Genomic DNA, 9,114 nt, shown 5'->3' with positions numbered 1-9,114 from the left:
TGGCGGTAGTTTTTTACACGTGACTGAATTTCAGTTAACGCAACGGCCCTGCGGCGGCGGTATGCGCGGCGGTAATACCCATTTTGGTTGTCCACCTACTGTATGTTATCATATTAATATGTTTTGTTCTAATGTCTCAAGTCACAATTTCAAGTTTACTGGGTTTAACTTGATTATTTGGGTAGGGTTTAAGAAGTGTACTAAAAAAACTTTTTCACATGTGTCGTCAAAATGACCTACAACCTAATCAGTTTACATGTGAAGAAATCCATTTATTCACAAACTTCTCACGAGACGAGTGTTTGACATAGTATAAGAGGTGTTTGACAAATTATTCGGCAAACTACTTCCTCTCATTGCTGCTTTTTGGTGGTTTGGAGAACAATTACTCAGAGTCGCCCTCTGTCGTTTTTCACAGAATTATACAATGGAGAGCACGTCAAGCATAAAAGCCTAACTGTGTGTTCACACCGCCGGCGGCGAGAGCGTCAAAGTGACGCTAGTCATTCATTTTCAATGAGAGCCGCGGCGAGCTCCGGCGAGAGCGGCGCGCCGCGTCTTGGACGGTGAGAGTGTCGAGGAGAGTTGAAATCAGGTTAACTTTATGGTAATGAGCTATGACGCTGTTCTGAGGCAACCAATTGGAATGTAGAGGTCCTCGCTTGAGAGGCTTCCGATTGGTTGACGCGACTTGTCATTTACCCTCCCGTCGGCGGCGGTTTGAACGAACAGTACTGCGTTGTTGGCAGGGCGGCCAAGGCGATTGTTGACGCTCTCGCCAGCGGCGGTGTGAACGCACGGTAATAGGTTTACTGAGGAGCGCGCGCAGTAAGCAGGTTCATGACGTAGAGCCATGCGAATTGCGAAAGTATAAACAAGGCTTCAACTGCACAAAGCTAAAGAGAAAGCGGAAAGTCCTATCTAAACATTGTAATGTTTATGTGTACGAAGCCATGCTTGCTGATATTGTGGTCTATAACTCCTCCCCGAACTCACGTGAACGAGCAGCGATTTGCCTGTGATTTCGGGCATTTGTCTGCGATTTCTCAAAACCTGTCGGCGAGCCAAAATCGGGGCTAAAATCGTGCAGTCTGAACTCGGCTTAACATGCAGTAACGTTAAAGGGATAGTTCACCCAAAAATGAAATTTTGATTTTTATCTGCTTGCCCCTAGCGCATCCAAGATGTAGGTGACTTTTTTCTTCAGTAAAACACAAATGAGGATTTTTAACTCCAACCGCTGCTGTCTGTCAGCCAAATAATGGGAGTAGATGGGGACTTCGGCTAAAAGAGTAAAAAAAGCTTGCTTAGACAAATCCAAATTAAACCCTGCGGCTCGTGACGACACATTGATGTCCTAAGACACGAAACGATCGGTTTGTGATGTCTGATCGCGCTCTGACAGCGGCAGTGATGTCTGACACTCATTAAAGTATATGCGCGAGACATCACTTCCGTTGTCAGAGCGCGATCAGACATCACTAACCGATGCTGAACGGAGTTGGACAGTCGTGTATTAGAGGTAAAAAATGGGGGGCGTGTCTGGTCTGAACCTGGTCTGAACTAGTTGATGCATGAAAACAACACCCTGATAAAGAGGTTGACTGTCTCAAAGTATTTTGAGTATTTTGAAAATACAAAAATACTCATCTTAAATGTATTTAAATACAAATTACATTTGATTTTTTCCAAAGGCTTTAAAATACAAAATACAAAATAGTATTTTGTATTTCAAATACGTATATTAAATACATGTATCTGAAATACTGCCCATCCCTGAGTCTAACGGACTTTCGGAGAATCTTGAGTACTGCGCATGCGCATCATTTTGTTCTGTAACGGTCGACTTCCAGCAGACGGACACGGAGTAAAAGGTAAGCCCTACAAATCTGCTTTTATTCATCGTTTTTGCCCATGTGACACTAAATATCACTTGTGATGAGTAATGTTACTGCAGTGTTTTTGGTTTTCTAAATGTATTTCATAAATAAATTACGTTTGGTTAATGTGCGCACGAGCGCTGTCCCCGTGAGGCGGTCTGTAGAGTTAACGTTAAAATTATCTGAGACGCAGTTTTATATTTTTATTTTAGTTATTTTAAGTGTAACGTTCACTGTTTAATGCTATAAACGGCAGAATAATCACTTATATTCGTTAAACGGCAACTGTAGTAAAGTGTTAATTTTAGACCCTGCCTGGCCTCCTTGAAGCTCATATGAACCATATTGAAAATTCAATAAAATCTGTATAAAACGGTTAATCAGACACGGTTAATTACTTCACGATTTGTTTACTTAAATTCTTTGTAATGACAGCCAATGAACCAGCCAAATCAATGATTTAGAGTTGTTTATAACAAAATATTCTCGTTTGTCGCCACTTACTGGTTTAACGTGAACGTTATGTGTGAGTCTATTCATTCTAATAAATCTAACATACTTTTTATTTTCAGCAGCTGGAGGAGAGACAACCTGTGCAGCAACAACAAGACAACAATGATTATAAGCAGGGGTGGGTATTAAATTAGTTTCTGACTTGTTCAGTACCAGTAGATATTTATAAGGTCCTGGACTAATGGTTCTGCTATCGGTATTACCATGACAACATAAATTGTAATAAACATGATATAGCAGATTAATTATCATTGGCTTCATGACAGCCAGTGTCAAAACCAGCCACCTCACAGTTTCATGTAATGCTTACCCATAAAGCTAAGTGGTTTCTTAATATGATTAATCTGTCATGTTCACTTCATGTAAAGTGTTGCCTAGAATTTATTATTTGGTGGAATGTCTCTTTGTTAGTTACCTGGTTTGCTCCGCTGCAGTGCTCTCTCTGTTCTCAACATCGTTTTCCAGAAACTGGATGAGCTGGTCGACTTTCCACTCACCACTGGAGTCTTGTCAGCTCCATGTCTTTTGGTATAAGCTGTAGTAGCACTGGACATAGCATGCATCCATATGTCTCACCATGAACTACAAGTCCAGGCTGCAAATTTGGATTTCACCTTACGAAGAATATTCATGATTTAAAGGGTCTATTAGTTGTTTGACCCCATAAAGGAGCATCTTCTGCTTCACAGTATTTGTGAAATTTACCTACAACAGATAAATGCCTCTGGTGACAATTGTTTTTTGTTTTGTTTTTAGCATGTGAAAACGCAGATGGTAAGGGCAAAGAACCCAGCAGAAAACTAATGGAGGACAAAGAGCCCAGCAGAAAAAAGACAACAAATAAACAGGTAAATGCTCCTACACATACACATGTCACTAAACACCAAGTTACTTAGGGTGCTTTCACAACTGCCTCATTTAGTTCGGTTGAATCGTACCAGAGTTCGTTTCCCCCTTTGGTGCGGTTCGTTTGGGCAAGTGGCACCAAAGGCGGACCAAACAAGCGTACCGAGACCTGCTTGAAGAGGTGGTCTCGGTACGCTTTCAAACGAACTCTGGAGCGGTTCTTTTGTGGTGAGAACGTGATCCGATCTCGAATAGACCCAACTGCAAAAAGTAATTTTTCATTTCACATATAGGAAGAATATCAATTGAAAGTGATCTTCCCTATGCCCTATATTGCCTTCGAAGATCATAGCTTTTAATTGTGCAGCGAGTTGCACAATTGTCTCATTGTGTGGCCGCTAAAAATAAATTTGGAGAATAGAGCAATCAAAAACATCCTTTTATTTACATCTGGAGTGAAAGTTTAAGCGGTGTCCTCTTCCTGACGTGCCCTTCAAGGGCGCAAAAGCATAGTTTGAAATTCGTCCATACTCTTTCTCGCCAGGCTTGGGTGTGCTAGGTTTTTAATAGCCTGACGTTATCCTACTCAGTTCTAGTCAGAATTTGAGTCCGATACCGTTCCATTGGGCTGTGATTATGGGGCGTGTCTCAACTGAACCAGGAAAAAAAAATGCCTCTGATTGGTTGGAGGTCTATCCAATTGAGTGCAGAGCCATGGAGTTCAGATTCAAAAGGTTGAACACGCGAGCTCTTTGGTGACGTGGTTGATTACGTTACTTTTGTTCAGCTGTCCATCATCTTATAAAGCCCGCCCTGACAAATTGATTGGTCTGAACTGTGTCTCTTCGGGCATAGTTGCGCCTCAACGGAGCGAACACCAGACCAAACTTCCTGTCCTCAAATGTTGTGGGCGGGGCTAAGTTTGGCTGGCATCCAGGCTAGGTTTTTAATATTAGGGGCATTTTTTTTTATTAAGGGCTGATTTAAATATTTTTAAAAAATATGATTGGATTTTATACTAACCTTAATACAGTGTTCCACTATAACATCTGTGTGCATTTACTTTTGTGCATGACTGCATTTTCCATTAATGCAACATCCACAATAGTGCTTAATTTGTAAAACAAAAGGTTCTGGAACGCAAAAGGCCTATTAGAGCAGAGGGGTGACGTGATGAGGCAAGTGCAGGTCCCGGAATGCGCAAAAAAACGGTGCTGAAAACTGCATGCTATGTGCTCAAATACGCCCTGTACTACACTAATCTTTGGCCGTGTTTACATTTATGTGTCTGCCTTTTAAAACGCATTACTTTTGCCACGTTTGCGCCTTTCATTTAGAATACTCCGTTAGATTACTCCATTAGATTAAATAGTTTGTCTTCAATGTGTGTTAAGAACTGCAGATAAACAAGGGATGCATTTTTTTTTTTAGAGTGGATAGGAAGGCGTCTTGTATTGGTCCTGCACCACAGTATGACTAGATGTGGATGTCATCTATCAGTTAATGTACTTACCTTTTGACCTTCACTCTGTTCCGTGCCTTGGTCATGGAAAATTCTTAATGAACTTGAAAAGGCGCTAAAACGCAGATGAAAAGATGGGGCAGAGCCGAAGCCTGCCACTTGGCTGGATGGGGGGCTTGAAAGACTGGGCAGAGTCAAACCTCAAACCTGGCTGGTTGGGGGGCTTGAGACTTTTGGCTAAGCCCTTGACGCCAGGCCTGAGCAAAGCACGCAAGCACTTAATGCTGATTGGCTGCCTTTGCTGCCACTCAAAAGAATGTAAACTTCTTTCGGTGGGAATGTAATGGAAAGTTTGCACAACTCTTACACACTCACAGCCTGGAAGAGCAAACCTCGGAACGTGACTCGCTGTTTCGTGTGAACTTCCAATTTGAATTTGATTCGATCCTCGATTATCTCCCCATTAATTGACTAATAGCAATTTATACATGCTAATTTACGTATCTGAATAAAATAAAAATAACAATAATGATGATGATAATAATAATAATAAAATGGCAGTTTTTGATTGGATGCTTTAGTCATCAACAAAATTCCCACAGTTCCATTTGTGTTATGCCATAGTTTGGACGCGTTTATTATTATTCTGTTTTGTGGAAAAATGAATAAAAATAAATCATATTTTGCGAGGACGTATTTTATTTTTGTTGTCCCAGCCCTAGTTGTTTAAATCAATAATTAATCAATATTGAATTTACTTTTTTTGAATTTACAATTTTCACCAACTGTGACTGTAAGGCTGCTTTGACACAATTTGCATTGTAAAAGGCGCTATATAAATAAATGTGACTTGACTAAGACAAGGTAAAAATGGTTTTTCATTCTGTCACCAAAAACTGTAATAACATGCCCATTTGGGCTGGTTTGGCAACACATGGGCTCGAACATGAACATTGAGGAACGTTAAGTGATGAGTCAAGATTCTGCTTATGGCAGTTGGATAGTAGTCAAAGTGTGGAGATGATGTGAAGAACACTATGCTGATGCTGCACCTGTAGAGAAACATCTTTTGGTGGAGTCAGTGTGAAGGTTTATCTAGTTTAAAAGTTGAGTTTGTTTTCATTGATTTCTTTGTCTTTTTCTAGTTCCTCTGGAAAGCAAAAGCAAAAAAGCATCAATGGTCTCCCATAAAGGGTTGCCGCGGTCATGAGACATTTTGGCGAACACATCAAAAAAGGAAAACTGGCCACTATGATTGAATGCCAGCAATGCAAGGAGGCAGAAGATCCTGCTCTGGCTCGTCGCTCTATTCTAAACATAAGAGACTTCGTAAGAAATCGTGGTGTGACTTTGAAAAGAAAAAATAATCCTAGCTATAATATGGAAATGTGATGAATTGTCCACCAGTGATGTCATCTCCACACAGTCCATTTAGTTCTAATTTGGTTTAGTTTGCCTGTTAAGTTCTGTTTCCGGTGTTCCTTTTTTGTCCTTTTCCAGCCACTAATCAGTTACCATTTAAGCTCCTCTTTAGTTCTCATTTTCTGTCCAGTTTTTGTTATACCTGCAGTTTTGTTGCTGTCTGCCTGTGGATTTACCGGAGTTGTTTTATTTAAATATCCACATTGATTTTGAAACCGGAGCGTTTTCATCTACATTAAAACATTTCACAAAGGGAACTGAAGACTGTCTTTCCTCTCTCCTGATTGTACTCATCTACATCCTTTATAAACTAATTCCTTTATACACTTGTGATTACAGCCATGTGAGATGTGTTGGCCCAAGGGTCCAGTATCTCTACAGCGCTATAATTCAGATTGCTCCTCTGTCTCATTGCTTTCAATCACTTTGCCATGCCATGTGATGTGACATTTTCTTTTCAGTATTTACAGTTCCCGCGGAATCTTAAAAAGTCTAAAATTCAGAAAGTGAAGTTTAAGTTTTTAAAATTTTTTTTTTTTTTTTTTTTTTTAAGTCCTAGGTCTTAAATTAAATTTGTCCAGGTTTTAAATTTCTTACCTCCGTTCATTCCTGAAAAGTGCTGTTCACAGAAAATAAAGTGGTAATTTAAAACGTGGAGGCAGAAACTGTATGATAGGTGGCCTCTAAAATGGAAAGTTCCGCACTTCGTACGTCACTGGATCACACTTCAATCCAGTTTTAATTTTTTTTTTTAAAGAGTATACACATGTAGGCAATCATATTTCACGCAAATCGTGCCATAAACTATATTTCAGTTGTTGTGATCTGACTGTACATTGTGGTTTTGCTGAAAAACAAACCTTAAATTTAGTTTAGTATAAGTAAAAATCCTTTCTGGGTAAATTTAACCAACTAGCCCGTGGCTTACCTGAGCATTTTGCAAACATAGAGGATGCAGAAGCGAAAAATCAACACTGCTTTATTGAAAATCAACTTAAACAGTAGGGCCATCGAGTCATCATGAGCCACCAGCAAGTCATCTTTAGTGTTACAGAGTTTTCACTTAGGGTAAACAGCATTGAGGTAAACAAAAGCCTCCTGTTTACTGCCTTGACTTTAATCTGCTCTCTACTGCAATGCACTCTTCTCATTCAGCTCTCCACAAAACGGCTGCGACTGGCAGTCCGAAAGCAAGACAGTACTGTAATAGACTATGTATAGTCCAAAAGGGCAATTTTCTTTTTACGAACAATTCAAACTTTTTTGATAGTACATTATTTGTTTGTTGTACATCTTTTTTGTTGTACATTATAAACATGCATAAACATTATGGGGTAGTTTCCTGGACAGGGATCATCTTAGCCAAGTTTAATTAGGAAATATAACTAGTTTTTAACAAACATGCCTTACTAAAAACATTACTTTTTTTTTTTTTCTAGAACTAGATTAATTTTAATTTCTATTCACAAATAGTATGGATTCTGTTGCTCTAATACTTGTCTGTTTAAGGTTCCATTTATCCATGTTTGACCCTTTAATACACATAGTTTACATGTTTGTGTATGTGTATGGCCATGGTCCTGACAACTAAAGTTGGCCCTGTTAATTACTATTTGTGTCATGGGTGGAGCTAATTACCTTATTATGGTTTGTCCTCTTAATACAGCATGGTGTCAGGTTCTTGTATTTTGAGTTCTGATGTGTTTATTCACATTTTGAAGTGAGATTTGTGTTGTATAGCTCAAATAGGATTTTTTAAGATTTATTACATCTTTCTAGCACAAGTGGAAAGGGGTGACTGTTTAGTGTTGCAAAAAACTGGTTTGAAAAAATAGTCTTCCTAATTAACAAAAACCAGTATGTGTGTGTGTGTGTGTGTGTGTATCAGGGCTTGTCCGGGACAAGTGGATTTTGCGAAGGGGCAAGTGAAAGAGAATTATACTTGCTCGATCAAACAAGTAACATTAACTAGGGCAGCACCGAAACTTTGTCGATAATGATTCTGATTTTATTACTTGCAGTGTAAACAGTGACTAAAGCCCTATTCGCACGGGATTAGTATTATCTGGGGACCTTGTATAATTTTGAAATTACCCCCCCACATCTGAATTTTGTGTGGTGCATTCGCACAGGATAAGAGAAGCCTGTGATTTTACTTGAATTTACTGACTAATCTCCCGGATGTCAAGGCTTTGAGAGTCCCAGTATATGGTCTTGTTTGATGGATTTTTAAAAAAGAAACTAATATAGTCTTGTGCTCTGTCATTCACCAGGTTAAAATAATATCTCAAGCTAAATGGCAACCTTTTATAACATATTTTCACTCTCTTCAAATTTTACCTGTTGACTGAATCCCTTTATGTCACCGCCATTCCTCCTCCCCCCTCTTTCTTTCTTGTGTTGTTTTCCCTGCTATAAATGTTTAAAATGTGTAATGTCCTTATTATGTCAGTTGTTTCAATTATGCCTTGTTTTTACCTTCCACTCAATAAAAATTTTGAACATAAAATAATATCTCAAGCTTTATGCTTGATTTATCTATAACACAACCTCAAAACCTTTTCAGCTTTCTCTTTCTGCAAATTGCATGGTGTAGTGATATGATGACAGCACCCTAAATACTATCAAACACTCTAATGCAGCTCCATTCTTTGCGAAAGATGGATAAAAAGGTGCACAGGAAACAAAAACCTCGAGAGAAAAAAAAAAAAAAAAACTTGTCAAATGCAGGCCAAATCACAGAGATGTCGATTTGCACTAGACTAATATTATCTCAAGACCTCAGTAGGGTAGGGCATTTGCGGGGAGGTCACCAGGTAATACTAATCCCGTGCGAAATAGGGCTATAGAATGTATTGACAGTATCGTCAGTTGAGGCTCGTGCAGCCTGTCTAACTTGTGGAGAAATCAACACTATAAGCGCAACAGCACACACAAAGAAACATGAGCAAACATACTGCGGTAGAAAAAAAGATAAATATTCTAGATAAT

General features: G+C 39.2%; 1 long non-coding RNA gene across 1 annotated transcript; it reads left to right on the top strand.

Annotated features, from left to right (window-relative positions):
• The first annotated feature begins 1,766 nt into the window (after positions 1-1,766).
• Positions 1,767-7,835, top strand: LOC125265435. Its single transcript, XR_007184258.1, has 3 exons — positions 1,767-1,874; positions 2,453-3,035; positions 3,150-7,835. It is a non-coding gene; the product is annotated as an uncharacterized LOC125265435 (long non-coding RNA).
• Positions 7,836-9,114: the final 1,279 nt, after the last annotated feature.

The sequence above is a fragment of the Megalobrama amblycephala genome, linkage group LG3 (assembly GCF_018812025.1).
Source record: "Megalobrama amblycephala isolate DHTTF-2021 linkage group LG3, ASM1881202v1, whole genome shotgun sequence".
NCBI lineage: Eukaryota > Metazoa > Chordata > Actinopteri > Cypriniformes > Xenocyprididae > Megalobrama > Megalobrama amblycephala.
Note: the sequence above shows the minus strand (reverse complement) of the source record. Positions and strands in the feature narration are given on the sequence as shown.